Source organism: Equus caballus, chromosome 15, assembly GCF_041296265.1.
Source record: "Equus caballus isolate H_3958 breed thoroughbred chromosome 15, TB-T2T, whole genome shotgun sequence".
Taxonomy (NCBI): Eukaryota; Metazoa; Chordata; class Mammalia; order Perissodactyla; family Equidae; genus Equus; species Equus caballus.
In genome coordinates this window covers 59,095,718-59,117,739 of record NC_091698.1, presented here as the reverse complement: position 1 = coordinate 59,117,739, position 22,022 = coordinate 59,095,718, and the positions used below count along the sequence as shown (strand labels likewise).

Below are 22,022 nucleotides of genomic sequence, written 5' to 3'. Positions count from 1 at the left end.
GAAGATGATAAAGGAACCCAGTCTGTCTCCACATCAAGAATTCATCTAACTGAGGGTAAGCAGGTTATATTATAGTTCAGGATATATTTTGGGCTTTAGCCGCTAGTAAGTTTAACTCATAAATGGAAGATAATGTGGTTTCACAATTTGGTTCAAATACTAATGTCTTTAGACAATAATTTTCAAGAGAATTTAATTTTTGGATGTTAATATATAACAAGAACTTCATAATGGGAAAGGATTTATAATAATATTTAAGGCATATCTTCATTGTTGCCATTCTTATGGATGTGTCTAAATTTGATTTTTTGAAGTGTGTTTATTTAATATATTGCATAACTTCAGTTGAGCTATAATGGACTACATGTTTGAACCGAATTTGGGGAGTGAAAAAGAATATGGGATTGAATTTTAAGCCTTGTGTATAAAGTGCCCTTGGACATAATGTAATCAAAGTACTGCTCTATTACATGTAAGAGATATCCAGGGAACTCTAAAATCTCCACTACGTACTAGTGGTCCCAAAAAGATGCATAAAGCAACTACAGCTGGCAATGGGAAAGTGGGTTAACAGAATGCAAGCCACTCATGATTTCCTGTTCTGAGATAGACAAGACTGCTTTGATTAAGAATGAGTTTAATGGTTAAGCCCACTGAGAAATGAACCACATGCTACAAAATGTTGACTAGGGAGGGAATCTCTTTCCTTCAATGTCATGATATCTTCCGAAGAGAGCCACATAGAGTAACAATTTTAGCCTTTTACTCTTGTATTCACTCTTCTCGGTGATGAATTTGGTGAGATATGTTAGACATAATAATGCCCTCTAAAGATGTCCACACTCGAATCCCTGGAGCCTGTGAATATGTTGCCTTAGATGTCAGAAGGCACTTTCTAGATGTGGTGAAGTTAAGGATCTTGAGATGGGGAGACTATCCTGGATCATCTGGGTGAGTCCAATGTAATCACAAGGGAGACAAGAAGATCAAAGAGGAAGAAGACAACATGATAAGAGAGGGAGAGGTTGGAGGGATGAACTTTGGAAGATGGAGGAAAGGGGCCCTAAGCCAAAGAATGCAGGATGCTTGAAGAAGCTATAAAAGGCAAGGACATGTATTCTCTCTCTAGAGCCGCCACAAGGAATGTAGCTTTGCCAACACCTTAATTTTTAGGACCGTTGAACTCCAGAACTGTAAGACCATGAATACATGGTATTTAAGCTAATAAGTTTATAGTAATTTTACAGAAATAAGAAACTAATAGGAAGATTGTATCGTGTTTGCCCACTCCCTCCTCTTTCTCGTTCTTTTTTCCTCTTTGTGATCTGCCTGCCTGCAGAAGACATACTTTCTGTTCTGCTCTTTTATGACCTATATTTTTCAGGCAGATGACCCCAGAAACTATTGATCTTTAAATCCCACCACGGACAGTGACTGGACAAGTGTGTCCAATTTAGTGCTAACATATTAGCAACCCTACTTGTCTAGCAGATTTAATGCCATGTTGTTCAACAAAGCATTATAAGTAACAAGTTGATCTTTTTGTATACATCCACTTGATTCCAATATCTATTTCTCACTTTGTCAGAATGGTGAAAAATTGGTGCTATATATTAGCTCTCTCAAATTCCTGCAATAACCTCATAGGTTAGCCAACTATTTACATAAATGGTGACCATGGGCATGCCACTCAATACATCTGATTCTCTTTGTCCTTATCTCTAAAATGTGACTAATAATAATACTTGCCTTTTAGGGTTGTTATAAGGATTAAATACATTAATGTTTGTAAAGTGCTTAAATCAGTGTCTGCCATATAATAAGTACCCTATCAATGTTAACTACCTCTTCTTTTAGATTGTAAACTCTTAAAGAGCTTAGTTAGTAACTACCTTTCAGTGCTTACACCATAACACACGAGCTAAGGACTCAGTAAACAAGGCTGAAAGATGAGTTCTTTTAGCATCAAATATTTCTAAATAGCTAAATCTCTTGGAAATGCTTTCACGTTATAAAATTTTTCAAATAGATCTTTTCCCACCTGCCAATTTAGCTCACTTGAGGAGAAAAGGAAACTCAAAAAGTATCAAGCCTGAAGGAGTACTCTGCAATTTTTGCTTCCTCTTCACTGTCATAAATGTTCAGTCTGCCTTGAAAATAGTGATTCATTTGGAAGCATGGTCACTTTCAACTTTGAGTATGCAAAAAATGAAAAAGGAGCAACAAAAGCTAAACCTAGCTAAGAAATCACACCAGGAGAAAATATTTTGGAAAAAGAACCAGCCGAAGTTTTTCCTATAGCCGTGAGCTCCTATATGTCCTAAAATATTGAATAATACATTTTAAAGATCAGCTATCTGCTTCAATGAAAGAAATGTTTATTTTTCTCTTTCTACCTTATGTTTACTGACATAGCAATTTGAAAATCATGAGGTAGAGGTAATATCTTAATCATTGGTATTACGATTTTAAAGTGTTATTTCAATACTGTGTTCACACAGTGTGACAAATATAATGTTTATGTCCAGCAAATCTTGCTAAAACTGTTAAAGAGCGGGTTGCCTTAAAACGGTGTAATTGTTCTGGATAGCTGTCTCTTTGCATATAAATCATAGATGTTTATCAACCTTCTCTGTCCTTGTCATGCTGACATTACTGATGGCATAATATTAATATACACATCTAGGTCTTAGGGTTGCTTGAGAGTGAATTACAGACCTGGAAGGACTTAGGGTCATCTTAAGTACAGCTGTTATTTTATTTTGTCTATAGATCTTGCCTTAGGAAAAAACTTTCCAAATGACTTATATTTCTCCTGTTTGCATTCGGTACTTGATAAAAGGTCAGGAAATCAGCACAGTGTTCTCTCCACACATCTATAAACATGACTCCGGATCCTATTTTAAAACTAAGAATTTAAATAATCTTGACAGCTTTTTCAATATAAGTGCAAGAATTTAGTTTATTAGATGCTCTAGAAATGATGCCATTATCCAGTCATTGTTTTCCATAATGTTTTTTAGGATTTATTTCAGTACAGCAAATTTTAAGAGACTGGCCACATTCGAGATGGTGCTGGAATTTTCTGTTCCACTGAAAATTCATTTCAATAGGGGACGATGTGTGTGTGTGTGTATGTACATATATTTTTTTCTCAAAAAATGGTACAGTACCAATATTTACTAAAGCAGAAATTAAACTAAAATACTTAAGATGAAACTTCTTCTCAGTGATACAAAGTAACAAAAACAATGTAACGATGTTGGTGATAGTTGACTATGACTGACAGCCTCTATAGCTGGGCAATTGAAGTGAATGTGGATGGATGGGATTAAATTAAAGATAAATGGCAATCCATTTCCTCTTTTGGGTGACTCAAATCCTCTTCCTTATTGTTGAGCAGTTGCAAAACACATTAGAACATCTCTTTTTTCTCCTTTTCTCATCTATCAACTTCACTCACACATCTAATGTTTGAGAATTGCAGCAATTCCCAATGTATCTGTGAAGTCAAGGTCATGTCAACATCCATGATGAACTGGACAGGTGAGTTGTGAGCAGTTCTCTGCAGAATATAAGGTGGTATATCTCTTTGTTGAAATAAACTGGCACTTACTTCTGGTGAATTCTACTCTGATTAAAATTGTTATGTTTAACTGAGGGTAAGAAATATATAATGGCTCAAATGAGATATGCTATCCAAAGTACTATTTTTCCCTATTTGGCTCTACTTTTCTCTCTGGTCAACATGTGTTTGAAATAAAGACTCAGGCCCTTTCATTTGGAGTCAGTTTGCTGCAACTGGTGTTAAGAGCTTTTCAAAGTTTCTATAATTTTTCAAAGTTTTTTTATAATTTAGCTTCAATTGGCATGGGATAGTTTATCAGCAAACTTCAAAGGCGCAGCAAACTTTAACTTCAGTCAAGATTTGTTGACTCAGCAGAGTCAGGAAGCAATTCTGAAGGCAGGTCTTGCGTTTAGCAGGGAAGTTTCTTTCAGGTATGGTTTCATTGTTTCAATCTAGCACTTTTGCATAGCAAATCCCACTCTTGCTACGACGGGCTTAGACAATGAGGAGTTTTAGAGAAAGCTATTGGAAAGTGTTTTCACTACAGTTTAACTAAACATTCCAAATCTCTGCATATATGACTGAGCAGAAAAATAATACTAGCTAACTCATTAGCTAACTCAATAGCTAATAAAGACTGGATCTGTGTAATTGCAGAATTTGCAAATAAGAAATCTCACTTTCATGTACAGACTCCAGTTCCCCCAGACTGTGATTCCTAATTCAGTCTTCCTCTTCACCCTAATGTCTGCCTCCTTATTGCCATATGTGTCCCTATCAGATGCTATTTCCAATGTCTTAGACTCTAACATCCTTCACTAAATTTCCTCAATATATTTGAGGTGGCATGGTACAACTTGAACTTTAGGATCATCTAGAATGACTATCCTCACTCTGTGACACAGCCTCTCCTAACTCTCCTTTCTGTATATTTGCTATAGCTACTCTTCCACGTCCTTGAGTCCCCTAATCTATCCCTTTTCCTCTGTCTCATGCTCATCCCTTCTTATCAGCCCATTTTCTTCCTGCTGGCTTCACACATTGACCTCTCTATCCAGTTTCCATAGGGAATCCTTCAACCCAGTATAGTCTACTCTTTTGTTCTCTTGGGTTTTATGCAGGACTCACTTTACAACTTACCAAACCCAAAACAGACAACCAGTCTGTATTTCAATATTCACACTGTGAAAAATCTCTAATCTAGCCCTTAGTCAAACTACACCCATGAGTTCTGGACCAATATTTTCATTTACCTACTGAACACTCCCATCTTTATGTTTCACAGACATCTCAAAATCAACATATTCAAAACTTTTCCCCTCCATGCCTTCTTCTCATTCTATATTTCCACCTTTGGTTAAAAGAAGGAAGCATCCTCAGTTATAAACGACCACAAAATATTGCCTATCACGGGAAGCCCTTATTAAAGAAATAGCATTTTAAAGTCTCTGTTTACGCTTTTATGTGTAGTTTATTCCATTTGAATCCTCTATTGAAGCCCTTAAAATGCTTGTGCCATTATGAAAATATTCTAAAATGTACGTCATCATATATTTCCAGTGAATAATGGCAATAATTTTAAAGCAATTTAATATTATGTATGTCTTAGAAGTAAGAATAAGGAATAGCATTTAAATAAGAATGTCAGTTATATTAAGGAGTCTCCCAAATCATTAGCATCTACTTGATTTTACATAACATATTCATCACAGATACTATTTACATTTTTTCTTTTCTAACACAATTTTATATGAGAGACTTTACACTAAACACATTTATTTTCTATAAAAAGCATATAGTAGTCTTGATAAACCAGTCTGAGACATGTTCAGAATTTTACATAACAAATAATAAATAACTTTTTCAAGCATGTTATAACAAATACATCTCCTAAACCTCACTTCCTTTGCTTATCATTAGTCTTCTAGATGAGAAATGATACTCCCCCCTGAAATAATCATTTTTAACTTTTAGTCTACTTTATATTTTGATTAATAGTCCCATAAGTGAAGAAAAAGTTGTTTGAAAGGAATCAGCCTTTATCTTTAAAAAGAAAAAATCATAGTGTTAATGTATATACCAAATATAATTATTAACTGTTGTCATATCAAACAGAAAAATTTTTAATTCTTATTCTGTTAATAGAAATATAGGACATAATTAAAACTCTCAAGCACTTTTAATTTTTGCTTTTTAATTTTCCTTACCTTCTGTGACTTTACAAGTCCTACAGAGTTTTATGAAAGAATTGTGTCCCGTAAATCATTTTTCAGATGATTTATTTCTGAAGAAAAGATTCATAGCTTTATTGAAGGAGAACTTAGACGCATGCTAACTCAGATCATGGGCAGTGAAGGTAAAGCAGTAATATTTGTTAATTTCCATATATATGTTAGACACATAGCGCTTAAGATACATGATTCTGATTCCTTTTAGTTCTTGAATTCTGCATCATTCATTGAAACAACATAACACTGACTTGTGCAACACTTCAATCTAAAAAGAAATAGCCTGTTTTCTCTTTATGATGGATGCTTTCCTTCAAATACAATTTCTGAGCTTCAAACAGGAAACATAATACTGCCCCCAATGTTCTCTTGCTTTCTAGAAATAGCATATGATGCTCTATCCATGTCCAGAAATGGTGCAGCCTTATGACTTCATTTAAGGACTCTGTATTCTGTCAGCCAGTTGGTTTTGCTATTCACTAACTGAGTGGCCTTAAGCAAGTTGTTTAACTTCTCGATATAAAATTGGGACAATAGTGCCTATTTCATAGTCTTTGTAAGGATTAATGTGTTAATATATGTAAAGTGCTTAGAATAGTGCAGAGCACAAAAGTGCTCAATAATTATTAGTTCATATTAAGTAAAAAGATTCTATATAAAGAAAAAATATGAGCCATAGACATATTCCAACTTCCATAATTTCTCATCTGCCCCAATCCAAGAAGGAATTTTAAATCAGATGATTCAGTTCAAAATACTTCTTTCCAAAATATGTAAATTGTAGGCAATGAATCTATTCTTCACCTTTATTTCCTTAAGGACGAGCTTTGTTTCCACATTCTTGTCTAGCTTACAGACAAACCAGTTGGGAGTGAGGAGAAGGGAGGTGGAATAATTGCTCACAGATCAAACCAGGCATAGTATTAGAAGTTGTCTGTGAATAGGCTGTCTAAACTACCACAGAAAACTTACAGCTCAGTTCTTCGTCCTAGGTACAGATGGCAACATGCTGAGGGGCTAGAAAAGGAGATTATGTACTGCAAATTGTGGCAGCAGTAAAGCTAGGAGTGAAATACAGAGTGGGCAATGGAAGGCAGTTCAAGGTGTGAATCAGCAAGAATAAGTGGCGCAGCAGGAATGAGACTTAACGGTGCCATTTAAGTCTCCACACATTTTACTCTTTGCTAAATTAACTCCTTTATTGCATTAGGCCTTAGAAATTAAAGTGATTATCTCCTATATGACAAAACATATAATCAGAAGCTCATCAAGTTAAACCGTAAAATCTGCGACTGTCAAAGTAAAAACAGGATCCTAGCGAAAGTGATAGCACAGTGCATGATAATGTGAAGTAATTAAACAAGGAGGCCATTAGGCTGAGGTAGCTCCAATGCCTTGGTAGCTTATTTAAGCAAACCAAGATGTAAGCCAGTCAATACACTTGAATCCAAGAAAGTGAAACTTAAGAACAACCAATCACAGACAGCCAACTAGGTTTTCCCAAATAAGGCACACATTTGAGCTATAACTAATTAAATCATTGCTTTGCTTTGCTTCTGCATCTTCTCTATAAAAACATTACAGTTAGCTGCTGTCGCTGGAGTGCTTCTAACCACTTCTGGTTTGGCACTGTCCAATCGGAATCAATGTTTCCTCAAATAAACTCTTCCAAATTTTAATGTGCCAAAGTTTATCTTTTAACAGTAACCACTAGTAACTCAATAATGATTGCCTGCTATTATTAGTAAAGCTGTTATGCTCAAAAATTTTGCTCTTAAGAAGACCAAAACTCTAAATAGCTTGCCATTGGAAATAATAGGGAAGTTGACCGACTAAAAAGTTATACTTGAGATTCTAGCTTCAAATATTAGTGGCAAATTATTATTTCTCTCTTTCCTTTGGCGCATGTGTGTGAATTCAGAGTTGAAATTCATTGAGACTGTGCTGTAGGCAAAAGTTTTCATTAAGTCAAGTAGGCTTGATCCAGTGAAGCCTTGCCAAATATGGAAGTTGTTTCTCAAAATGAGTCTAACTGATTTCTTCTACAAGTGAAGTGTATAAAAGAGAGCATAATTGGATGTATATTAATAGTACGTTCTTCACTCATTTTTGCCTGTTTAATTTTAAAATAATATTTTTTATGAATCTGTGCAGCCAAGAATATTTCCATTAAACTTCCAGTAGATTATTTCGTATGTTGAACTGGATTTCAAATTGACTAGATTTTGAGTCTACTGTAACAGCTTTATTGAGATATAATTCACATGCAATATAATTTACCCATTTAAATTGTATAATCCAGTGATTGTTAATATATTCACAGGTATGCACAAATGGTATCACAGTTAATTTTAGAACATCGTAATCACCTAAAAACCCCCAAATCCGTATCATGTAGCTACTACTCCTTCTCCGCTTATCCTGTCATACCACCTAAACCTGTCATACCACCTAAACCTGTCATACCACCTAAACCTGTCATACCACCTAAACCTCAGCAACCACTAATCTATTTTCTTTCTCTGTAGGTGTGCCTCTTCTAGGTGTTTCATATAAATGGAATGATATGACATGTGAACTTCCGTGACTGGATTCTTTCACTGAGTATAATGTCTTCAAAGTTCATCCATGTTATACCATGTATGAGTGGTCCATTGCTTTTTCATGGCCAAAAAATATTCCACTGTATGAATCTACTTTTTTAAAATATCGATCAATTAATGGGTATTTGGTTTGTTTACATCTTTTGGCTATTAGAAATAACGTTGCTATAAACATTCATGTACATGTTCTTGGGTGGAATAAGTTTTCATATCTCTTGGGTCTATACATTTATTATATTTACATATATTTAATTTTGGGATAGTATGTTAATTTTATGTTTAAGCATTTGAGGAACTGCCAGACTGTTTTCCAAAGTGGCTGCACTGTTTTATATTCTAACCAGCAGTGCCTGAGGGTTCCAATTTCTCTACATCCTCACCAACATTGGTTATTATTGGACTTTTTGATTTTAGCCATCCTAGCGAGTGTCAAGAGGTATCTCATTGTGGATTTGATTTGCACTTCTCTGATGACTAATGATGTCAAGCATTCTTCATATGCCCAATGTGTTCTTTGAGAGATGTCTATTCAGATTCTTTGCTAATTTTTAAATTGAATTGTTTGTATTTTTTACACCTAGTTGCAAGCATTCTTTATATATTCTAGTTGAAAGTCCTTTATCAGATAAATGATTGCAAATAGTTTCTCCCATTCTGTAGGTGGTCTTCAAATTTTCACAATAGTGTCCATTGAAGCAAAAAGTTTTTAATTTTAATGAAGTCCAACTTATCTTTTTTTGCTGTTGTTCTTTAAGAACCAATTGCTATATATAAGCTCAAAAAGATTTACCCTTATGTTTTCTTCTAAGAGTTATATAGTTTTAGCCCTCACTTTTGGGTCTTTGATCCACTTTGAGTTAATTTTTGTGTATGGTATAAGTTAGGGGTTTGACTTCATTCTTTTGCATGTGGTTATCCAGTTGTCCCGTTACCATTTTTTGAAAAGATTATTCTTTTCCCATTGAATTGCCTTAGGAGTCATAGATGCATAAGTTTATTTCTGAGCTCTCAATTCTATTTTATTGATCTTGAAGTCTATTCTTATACCAGTACCACATTGGCAAATATTACTCTCTTGATTAATATTGCTTTGTAGTAAGTTTTGAAATTGGAAAATGTGAGTTCTATTTTGTTCTTCATCAAGATTGTTTTGGCTATTCTGGGTCTCTTGTAATTCCATGTGAATTTTAAAACCAGATGATCAGTTTCCATAGGGAATCCAGCTGACTGGTTAGATTACTTTAGGGAAGTCTATTTCTCCCGGCAGTTTGAAGCCTTTGATATTGTTTCTCAGGGGGCGGAGCCTGGGATATGCCCACAGTCACCTTGGGATAACATTGCCTTCAGCAAATCTCTCTTTCCCTATGAACACCCATCTGTCAAACTCCACTCATTACTAGCTGGTTGCCTACTGTTTACAGGAATAATCTGGGACATAACTTGCTTACAGACTGATCTAATCAAATCCAGACTCCTTTCAAGAGATAGTTCCTATGGTTAGTGTTTGATATTTGTCTTCACCCAGAAAAGTTCCTCCCTGATCTTTCCTCATTTCTGTTTTGCAAATGAGCCTGCCTACAGTTTACCCTATATAGTCAATGAATCTATCTCATCTCACTTCTCTTTCACGACATTCTCCACTGTTTTTTGAGTGTTCTTAGATTTAAACGTCTCCAATCTCTGTTGCAAATTAAGTAACCGCCTTTGAAAACAAATTACGAACTCTCTGTACTATGGCCTGCTTCTCTGGGCAAAATCTTTGAGCCATATCTCTGGTGTCGGGGGTGGGACAATGATGCTACTCTCTGAGTGACCTCCCCGATTTAGGAACTGAATATTTAGTTGGAGTGGGAGGGCAACAGCCCCAGGCCTCCTTGGCTCTTGGCTTCCCACTCCTGGTATGCAATCCTTGCTCCACACACCAAGGCAGGAAGCAATAAGGCCCCGGTATTGTCAGCGCTGTCGTGCCCAGGGTAGAGCTTTCATCTCATGAGTGGGGACTGGGTGGGAGAAGGCACCCCTCAATCTCACTGTTCCACAGTCCCAAATCTTAACCTCAGTAGCAAGTAGTTGGGGGAAACATGAGGCATTCCAATGATGTCCAGCCTCTCCTGGGAAGACAGCCCTCTGACTAGGAGCTAAAGGTGGTGAGGGGGCCTTGTGTACTTGGCTGTGCCAGTCTGGAGTTGGAGTTTCCAGCTCATGACTTAAGAGAGGGGAGAGATGGAGTGAGTCTTGGTTCAAAAATTAGACTCTTATTGTTCTTACCGAATTTTAGTAGATTTTCTTGAGTAAATGTTTCTTCATTTGCTGTATGCCCTTAAGACCATTTCCAGAGATTTTAATGGTTGGGATTTTGTTTTTAATAATTTTCACCAGTTTTGCTGGAGAGCATGTCCACAGAACCCCTCACACTGTCACCCTAGAAATTCTTTTAAGTTTTGAGTTTTGTACTAACAGAAAGTCTATAAGGAATGCATTGAAAATATTGCTTGCAATTTGAGACATTATGCAAATTAATACTCTGAAAACATGATTTAGGTAACTTTTTTCTCTGAAAACATCTTAAAATAGTTGTTACATTTTCCTTTATTGTGAATTTAATTTCAATATCATAATTGAACATGACCCAAGAGATGTTCTGTCACGTTTATTGTCTACTGTTAAAGTAATAGCATGAAGTAGTTACTACTAAATTTTGAGTATAGTATTCAATTTCAAAACATATATTAATGCTCTTCATAAAAATAGTGAAAGTTACCTGGATACTTAAAAATAAAATACATTTTTTCTCTCTGCCTTCTTTTTTTTTTTTTAAGATTTTATTTTTTCCTTTTTCTCCCCAAAGCCCCCCGGTACATAGTTGTGTATTCTTCGTTGTGGGTACTTCTAGTTGTGGCATGTGGGACGCTGCCTCAGCGTGGTCTGATGAGCAGTGCTGTGTCCACGCCCAGGATTCGAACTAAGGAAACACTGGGCCGCCTGCAGCAGAGCGCACGAACTTAACCACTCGGCCACGGGGCCAGCCCCTCTGCCTTCTTTTTAAAATCAACCCAACTAGTTCAGCATTTCTCAAACTGAAATCCTATTAAGGTCACTGAACGATTTCTAATGTTTCAAAATCAATTTAGCTGCATAAAACAGCATCAGGTTTCTTTGTTTTGGAATGAAATTATTTTAATTAAGTTCAAGCACAGAAGTTATCAAATACTGAAAAAAGGTCTGCTTAGCTATTAAAAATATTATTCAAATTTCCAGAATTTATTTTGTGTGGTAGGGAATGGTAGGGAGAGAAATATTTGTCTGGTTTATCACCCTAATTTTCTCCTATTGTTTTCTCCTATTTTTAAAAAATATATATTTATACATGAAGAATGCAGTTTTTTTAGTTACTCTGTTGCCTGACATTTAACTTTGCAAAATATCTTTTTTTTAATGCAACTAATATTTATTGAGAAATTTGGCCCTAAGGGGTCAAGAGAGGGACAGGAATATTTTTTTACTATAACCACGTTAAAATAAAATTTCTAGCACCATTTGTTTTTCTTTTCAAAGAAGACAGTATGGAGAAAAAGTTTGGGAAGTCTTCTTCAGGAGATGGTTGCATTTTTTTCCTGCTAATTTTAATTTTAAGTGGGAATTATGTTAGCATTCTTTGAGAAAAAATGATGGGCAGGATCTGAAATGATTAACTGACGTATTCTGATGTTGAAAGGGGAATCGAAATCAGACGATTTTTATTTTAAAATAATCCGAAGAAGCAGATATTTATCAGCTCCGTGCTCCTGGAAATCCAGATGTGTCCATTTTTGACACCGAGTTCTCCTAATCTATTTTAAGCGATATGTTTGGTGGATTCATTTTTCTCCCTTTTTTATACAAGAAATGATAATTTTTACATTTCACTCATCTGTATTATGACATTAAAATTATAATTAATTTTGATAGGAAAGATGATGATTAATTACTATTTTTTTCAGTGTCCCATCATCATTTTAAATCATTTTACCATGTGATACCAAATGACTTGCACTTGTGTACTTGAGAAGAGCTTACATTCTGGAGATTTAGTTGTTCCGTCGTAGTCTAAATTAATATCAACATTAATTGAGAATAAGCATGGGAAATTACTTACAATTAATAAAATTCATATTACCATTTTATTCAATTAAGTCCTTACCATTTCTTGAAATAAATGACCCTAACTTAGTTGCTATATATATCTATGGTGTACATGTGTACACACACACACACCCCCACATCTCATCACATTTATGGAAATATTCCAAAGCCATAGAATTGAAAAAAGTTACCATACCACTTTCAGAGTGCCCTGAAATTAAATATATGAACTTTCAGGATTACTTTCTTTGATGTATGAACACCCCTGGAAATTTATATGAATATTAATATCCTGGTATTAAAATATTTGCTATCTTCAGTTACACCCGGTAGAACTATAATGACTGTCAATCATTTGGGGAGTGATATAATTCAGAGGAGATCCAGCTTCCAAAGAGATGAACCTTGAGGAAAAATGTTTCAGTAGCAGTGAGAAGGGCCTGCTGGAGTGTGAGCAGTCATCACAGCTGTTAACACTACCATGGCTGACGATTCATTTACAAACAGAAAGTTACTTTTAAAAAGTAATCTCCTCAGTTGTATCAGGTTCTCAGTTGCAGGGCTTTCTCCTATGTTCTCCTGCATTCTAAATACACTGTGTGCCTACATTTAGCCTAAATGTAGTGCTTCCAAGGTAATCATTCCCCAAAGAAGCATGCGCCGTGCTATGTGATGGGGGCTAGAGTGTATGCTGATTTAAGGGGGCTAGTCTGTTCTGAGTGAGCTTCCATGACTGTTAGAGACACAGGCTGCATAAATCACAGTTAGTGAGAAAAAGGCAGTGCCAATAACAACGCTATTAATAGTAAAAGCTATCATTTATGTGGTACATTCTAAATATTCACAGAGAATGTTAAACAAAATTCAATAACACATTTAAGCATATATTATACTTCCCATTCTATTACGGAGAAAACCAGAGCTCAGAAAGATGAAAATAAACGACCTAAATTCACACAGCTAGTAAATTGCAGAACCTGGACTCCAATGCAGTGTACTTCTCTATTTATACACTATGATTAAGAATTGAGTCTTCTGGTTTCTCCATTCTTTTTTTTTTTTTATAATTCCCTTACTATTCCTGATAATATTACTGCTTTTTTGAAAAGTATAATGTCACATGGAGGTGATCACTATAAAATATCTTCCCTGTCTTTTCCCTTTCCCAGTAGGTTGATCATTTTTGCTTGGTATGTTTCCTTCAAATTTCATGCACTTCCCCAATTTATTTTCCACTGAATGCTAGTGATGCCTTCTTAGGACTCTTAATAGAGAGATTGTAAGGACATGTTAGAGCTTCAAGTTAAATGATTTATAACCAGAGATCAGAAGCCTTTGGCTGTCTTAAAACACGTTGATCACGTGCTCCAAAATTTGTTTCAGAAAACAAAATTACCATTTCCATGTGTCTATCCCCGCACCTTTGGTCTTGTTTCCTACTGCTTTTCACATTAGCCCCTTCCTTCATGTTTCTATTGCCACCACCTGTTTTAGTCTGTCATGGTGACAATTGCTATGCAACTAGATTCTATTCATTTCTAGTTTCTCCTCAATGTAATCCACCCTGAACACACTGCCCTCAGTAATCTTCCTAATCCAGTCACTTTAGGTGATCAACAATGTCTTTTGCTTTGTATTACTTCCAGCATAGAGTCTAACCTCTTTCACTTGTTAGCAGACAAAAATTCAAATTTTCAATTAACATAAAAGAAAAAAGTTAATGACTATTCTCATCTCAAAAGAGATGAAAGGGAGTAGAAAAAAGTTCTGGCTGGAAAAAATATTTGTGCCATATTTTTGAAGCATAATAGGCAAAATTTAGCAAATAATTAAATATGCAAAACATTTGATCAAGATTGTTATAGACTAAATTGTGTCCGTCTCCTCCAAATTCATATGTTGAAGTCCTAACCTCCAGTATCTCAGACTATTATTTCAAGATAGGGTCTTTAAAGAGGTAATTAAATTAAAATGAGGTCATTAGGGTGGACCCTAATTCAGTATGATTAGTATTCTTATGAAACGAGGAGATTAGGACCCAAACATACATAGAGGGAAGACCATGTGAAGACACAGGGAAAAGATGGCCATTTGCAAGCCAAAGAGAGAGGCCTCAGAAGAATTCAACTGTGGCGACATCTTGATCTTGGACCTCTGGCCTCCAAAATTGTGAGAAATACGTTTCTTTTGTTTCAGGTACCTGTCTGAAATTCAGCTACCCATCTGAAAATTCAGTCTGTGATTGCTTGTTACAGCAGCCCTAGCAAACTAATACTAATATTCTCCTTCAAGGAATTTATCATATAGAAATAGTCATAAAAATGAGGGAAGATAAATGTGCCAACTGAGTACTGCGTGTAATATTTTAAAAATAGAAATTCTCCAAATATAGTATATTTAAGATATACATCAAATTGCTGGCATAAATAGACAAAACGGAATTTATGGAGAGGGGTTCTTGTTAATACAAGAAACAAGCTTCAGAATAACATGTAAAAGATAATCTTAATTGCATCCATTATAATAATAAAACCCCTTCTGAGATGTTTCTTCTTATTTTATTTGCATGTTCTCATGGATATCATAATTTCTAACAGCACCATAGCTTACAATTCATTTCAAAATAGAAATTTACTTTTTAAAAATAATTTTTCCAGTTGAATTGGTTCTCTTTTTAGCCTCTAGAAAGTTGTTTTTATTTGTTCCTGCTAGTTATAAATTTTTATTGTACATAACATTTTAAATGACCTTATATAAATATTTCATCATTTTATATCTTTTCCAAATATTTCACTCCTCTACTCTTAAGCTTTTTTTTTTGACTAAGATTAACTTATTTTGCTCTTAATTCTGAAATCACTCTGCTTCTTCTACTGGTAGGGTGTTAACGAGAAAGTCAACATAACCTGGGGAAAACCGGAAGCACAGGTCTGTTTTATTGCGTCATCGGCACTATGGGTGACTTTTGAGTCACTAATGCAATCAAAATGGGTTCAGTAACCTGTTTCCTTCCTTGAGCCTAAACTGCACACTGTGTGCTCCCTGAGGACAAAGGCCCTACTAGTCTTTACCACTCTAACCCTAGCACCTCAAACAATGCCAGGCACAGGATTGGTTAAGTGAAGAAAGAAAGAAACATTGTAGCTGTTTTTCAAAATGTCCCCAAATTTTGCTAATTTAGTAAAGACTAACATAGTTGATGCTGGAATATTTTTAAAGCAATTTTTATAATTTTAAGATAAATAATTTGCTGTCTCAAGTGGAAGATATTTTTAATGGATATGAAACAATAGGTGAAAATCACAAAAGGAAAATCTATGTTGTTCAGGCTCTTAATAAATGCTGAAGGATCTTGGTATTTTACTGTGGTTCGTGGGCCAGTAACATCAGCATGACTTAAGAGGTTGTTAGAAATGCAGGTCCTATTGCAGAGCTATGGAAATGTTATTTGTATTTTCATAAGATTCTCAGGTGATTTTTATACACATTATGCATTTTTTTTTTTTAAGGAAGATTGACCCTGAGTTAATATCTGTTGCTAATCTTCCTCTTTTTATTTTTCTCTCCAAAGTCCCGGTACCTAGTTGTATATGCTAGATGTAGGTCATTCTAGTTCTTCTATGTGGGATGCCACCACAGCATGGCTTGATAAGCAGTGTCTAGGTCCACGCCCATGATCTGAACCCATGAATCCCAGGCCATGGAAGTGGAGCACGTGAACTTAACCACTCAGACACAGGATCAGCCCCCACAATATGCACTCTTGACAGATATCAAATAATGTAAACATTCAAAAGGGGCCAGAGGGAGTCAGGAAAGACCTCACATGGAAGGCGCTTGGTGAAGTCATGTAACTATATAATCACAAGAATAATAGACATGCTCCTGAACTCTAAGAATTTTCTAAACACAAACTGAAATTGTACAAAATTGGTGGGTTTTCCTGTATTCAATTTACATTAACTAGACAGTTTATTTATATTCTTTGGAAATAAAAGAAAAATATTATCCGTGTTCCATGTTCCTAATTCATAAATCATTTATTCTAGCATCCAGAATACTCCCTTATCTGAAACTTTTCAATTGATGTTAACAGCAATTAGACATCATTTAAGAGTCTATCAACTGAATAGTGTAATTAGTTCATGTGATTTAATGAAGAAGCAACAGAGACAATATACAAGGAGAGGATTGATGGCCTTAGGGTTGGCACAGGTAAGTTAGGAGCTCCAAGTCCCTTGAAACTATTAATTGCCCATTAATCTTCCGTGAACATATTCTAGATGCAAATAGTATTACTTTCCTATTTGTTCATCTTTTGAGGCACTTGAATCAACAATTTGAAACAGCCATAAAATATCAAATCATAGCAGTTCAGTGTAACTTTTGGGCTGTTCTTATTTCTCTATTTGTATTGTCTTCTAACACATTCAATATTTTCACAAATGACCTTAATGCTAATGGCCATTTAAGATACCTAGTTTCACTAGTTTAACAACAGCACAAATTGTTAAAAATAATTTAACCAATTACTAGTTAAATAGAATCGATGCTATTTTTGTTACATATTGTGATGGCTTAGCTCTTCATAAAGCCAATATCAACTACATATGTTAATTGTGGAGAATATTGAACAGGTAACACAAAATCAAGAATAATCTGAAATCCCTTCATTGTTGTCATTGAAATGCAGTGAATGATTTTCAAATCTGACTTACCTTTCCAATTAGCTTTTGTAAAGTAGGAGTAAAATGAAAATTTAATTTCTAATTGATACAAGGTCACATGATAGTTGGGTGGTTACTGGAAATATATAACGAATACCTGACTACATAGAATGGAAAAATTAATTTAGGATAGAAATTTTTGATCATTATAATAACAATCATAATACTTTTATTATTATATTAAGTTTATGTATGTTTATAGATTTAAAATAATCTCTAATATAAGATTTTGACTGACAGGAATCACACTGAGATTCTGCAAGGATGTTAATCTTAGACAGGATGCTCTAATTCCTGCATATGCGTTAAACTTGGGAAGAAAATTATTCATAATAAAGACATTTTTAAACAAGGTGTCTCAAGCACTCCACAGCTAATGTTTCATGTCTCCTTATTTACTGTATCAGCTTTTCTTCAGAATATAGTTTTACAGCTTAACTATTGCCATTATAAATGGAGATGGTCTCGATCTATGAGTTTATAACAGATAATGCTGGAATTTGGAGCGTTTCACATATGTTCTGGTTTTCTGCTCTCAATCTTTGCATTATACAATTAATATTACTTCTTAATTAGTTATCTTACATTGAAATAGAACTGTACTTAACCTCTGGCATTTAACTCTCTGCTACAATGTTATCTTGAAAGAGCTAGTATTAACTTTCTAAGAGTTCACCAAGCAATCTTCCTTCATTTAGTTGATATGAAATTGCATTATAATGTCATGATAGCAGAAATATGTTAATAATTAACCATGAAATATCTCATTAAGAAACTAAGTCAAAAAGCAATCTCATTTTAACATGAATTTTTTTAAGCAAAACTTGAAATGAGGGACTGACCCTGTGGTGTAGTGGGTAAGTCTGATGCGCTCCGCTTCAGCAGCTCAGTTTCGCTGGTTCGGATCCCGGGCACAGACTTACACCATTCGCCAGTCATGCTGTGGCAGTGACACACATACAAAACAGAGGAAGACTGGCACAGATGTTGGCTCAGGGCTGATGTTCCAAAAGTAAAACAAATAAAAAAGAGGAAGATTGGCAACAGATGTTAGCTCAGAGTGAATCTTCCTCAACAACAATAATAAAAAACTTGAAATGAAAAACATAGCGAACAAAGCATTACAAATTATCTTGCCTTGCCCCTTTGTTCAATATTTATAAATTTAAAATTCAATGATTTTTTATTTTGAAAAACTAGCATGGGCCTTCCCACATAACCCAATCCTGGTGATGCTACAGAAGTAAGAGGAAGACTGGTATCCCAGAATTTAATTTCAATTAAAACAAAGAACAAAAGAAAAAGGAATCTCCTTAGGAAGCAGAATGTGTGGAAGGTAAGTGGTAGCTTAGAAAAGGAGAAGATGTTACTGATGGAAATGGAGATGCGTACACTTTCCTTTCCTCCCCGTTGTTTTGTTCCTCCTTGCCTACTTCATTGCCTAATTACAGGCTAGGAAAGCAGCAATGCCAGCCTGACAGGACAGCCAGGTTGGCAGGAAACCATCAGGGCATTCTGGGACCCCAGCATCACTATAGCATGTGTGGGTGAGCTGGCCTATACCTGAGAATTTGCTCTTCTACCTCCTCCAAGTTTGAAACCAAATGTGATCTGTATCATTTGCCTGAAGCTTTTCTGTCACCCCATTTCCTAAGCACCAGGAAGAGAAACGAGGTAGGTCATAGGGCTTAGCACCTTCCCAGAGGTGACACTATTGGCCATAAAATCTGTTAATTGCAAGAAAATTGAGGTGAAGATGGAAAATAATGTATGACCAGTGAAATTTCAAGCACTATGGAAGACAAACAAGAAACTAAGCAACATACAAGAGAATCCCCTAGAAAACAGAGCTTGGGGCAAAACTTTTGCTCTAACGATACTGCAAAGTGCAATAATCCCAGTGCAATGCAAGGAATGGGAAGGGGAAGTGAGGCAGCGAAGTGTAGGAAGCAAATGCGATGGGATGCATTATCATGCTGGCCATGATGGTTTATCCACTTACCCTCCATAAGCTTCAGCTCTACTCAGAGGATGCAAATGTCATTTCACGTCTCTGATTTCAGAGTCAGCTAAGACCTCGTACCAAACAGTCCTCAAAATGTTTTCATACTCTGTCAGATGGCTGCAGATATTGATGGAAGTACCAGAGCGTGCATTTTCAATGGGTAGGATAGCACCCTGAAGGGGCAAAAATTGGATCTTGGTGGTGGAGGAGAAGGGGTTACAAAATATTCTTATGCTTAAGTAAGAAGTATATGTATCAAGAACAAATATACATACAATTAGGGCCAGGTACATAATTTGCAATGCCCTGTGTAAAATGAAAATGCAGGGTGCCTCATTTAAAAAGCAGGAGAAAAGTGCCACTAAAGATACTAACATATATGGCTTTTTCCTTTCTTCTGCTGTCTAGCTCTCTACTTGTGACAGTGTTTATTTGCTATTTAACGCCATTCAAAATCAAGAAAAATTACAATTTTAAATTTTGCGTTGAATTTTTTCATCCATCTTTTATTGTGTAATCACAGTTTTAAATGCAAATATAAGCTCATTTAACTCCTCGTATGTGGAATCACTAAAATTACACAATTTGTATTTCATAGCTCGTACATACATATGTATTTTGGTTTTTTGTCAGCACACTAGAAACACTGTGTAAAACTGTCTTCCAAAGTGGCCGTACCATTTCTCATTCTCACCAGCAATGAATGAGTTCTCGTTGGTCCACATCCACTCTAGCAGCTGGGGTTATCAGTATTCCAGATTTTGGCCATTCTAATAGGTGTGATCTCTCAAAACCTTACCTTCCATCTGGGCCTCATTTGAATTAACCACTTGTGAAAGCCAAAGGAATTGTGATGTCACTGAATGTCAGGTTACTATCCCATTTACCAGGGAAGTGAGGTCCCTATTGCTTTCACATGAGTAGGTAATGGGGCTCTGACATCTCAGCTTGAGATTCTGTTTTCTAGAAACACTTCTAATTGTCTTAGCCCAGGCTTCCAGAGCCTGAAGGAAGATTTAATGTGCTAATGTCTTACTGGGGAGTACAATCTCACTGAAGTAAGAACTAAGAATAACAAACTGTTAGACTAAAATAGATGTGAAATGAGGATCCAGAAAGGAGAGCTGAGTACTAATGCTACACTTTTCCTGAGAGCTTTTGCCCAAACTTTTTATATTGAATGAAATTTCAGACTCACAGGGCATGAGTAATGGACCCTCGGAAACCTGCGATACTGTAGACTGCTGGAAAGTGGGAATACTTTTATCACTTCTGGTCAATTTTTTTGGTCATTATCTCTTTTTTTGTTTTGAGGAAGATTAGCCATGACCTCACATCTGCCACCAATCTTCCTCTTTTTGCTGGGTAAGATTGGCCGTGAGTTAACATCTGTGCCCATTTTCCTATATTTTATAGGTGGGACACCTGTGACAGCGTGGCTTGGTAAGTGGTGCTGAGGTCCACATCTGGGGTCTGAACCAGAGAACCCTGGGTGGCTGAAGCAGAGCACGTGAACTTAACTTCTACACCACCAGGCCGGCCCCTAGTCATTATCACTTTTTATGTAAGTTTTCCATTTTTAATTTTGTTACTAATTTCTGGTTTTATTTCATTGTTTAGTTTATTTGTACTATTTGGAACTTATTAAGGTTTTTTGTGTGAATACATTGTCTACTTTCATGAATGTTCCATGTGCTTTTATTGTAATACTTTTTTTTACTGAGGAAGCTTCATGTTGAGCTAACATCTGTGCCAATCTTCCTCTATCTTGTATATGGGTCACCACCACAGCATGGCTGCTGACAAGTGGTGTCAGTCTGCGCCCAGGAACTGCACCCAGGCTGCCAAAGTGGACTGCTCCGAACTCAACCACTAGGCCATGGGGCCAGCCCCCTGTGTGCTTTTAAAAAGAGAGTTTATTCTCTATCATTGGTGCACAAAGTTGGATATATTTCTTTAAATATGTTGTTTTAACATACCTTTAAATTATATTGTTTAGAACTCCTTTAACTTTTTTGGGGGAGGGATGAAGAATGGTATTCCCAAATCCCCCTTTTTTTAATTGATATTTTTATAAATTTATTGTAAATTTTAGCCTTTACAATTATAAAACTGTACTTATTTGTCTTGTTTACTGATGCTTTGCTTAAATTAACCTTGCCAGGTATTACGTTTGCCACCTTGCATTTTTCTTTTTTTCTTTTTGGTTTGCATTTGTCTAGTATTTCTTTGTCATCCTGTAACGTTATCTTTTTTGAATGCCTCTGTTTTAGGTGTGTCCCTTTTGTGTAGCAGAGGGCTGAATATTGCTTCAAGTGCCATCAGAATATCTTTTTTCTTTTAAAAGGTGAGATAAGTACATTTACATGTTTTGAAGAAATTGATTTGCTTGGTTTCTGTTCTGTCAGATTATTTTATTTTTGTATTATGTTATATTTGCTGTTTATCTTCCACTATGCTTTCTTTGAATTTAAATTGATTGTTTTGTATATATAATTTGTGTGTGTACATATATACACACACAGAAATATGTATGTTAGTTCTAGTGAGCACACTTGTATTATTAATACCTATATAAATTTCCACAATCCCAGTCTGCCTCACTTAAGATTCTACTAATGGTGTGTCCACCTACAATCTTGTTCATTACTCTCATTTCTTGCTTGTGTGCTAATCAAGAATCAATTCTACTTTTCTTTTCATTTTCCTCTTTCTTCTCACTTTTTAAATTGTGTTATTTCCACTTTGTCAGAGCATGTAGCATATGTG

General features: G+C 35.5%; 1 long non-coding RNA gene across 1 annotated transcript in view; it reads left to right on the top strand.

Annotated features, from left to right (window-relative positions):
• The window catches only part of LOC138917748 (uncharacterized), an 85,270-nt gene that overhangs the window by 37,431 nt on the left and 25,817 nt on the right, over positions 1–22,022 (top strand). Inside the window, exons 2-3 of the long non-coding RNA XR_011426193.1 lie at positions 20,670–20,817; positions 21,527–21,600. This is a non-coding gene — a long non-coding RNA (uncharacterized lncRNA). The remainder of the gene's footprint in view (positions 1–20,669; positions 20,818–21,526; positions 21,601–22,022) is intronic.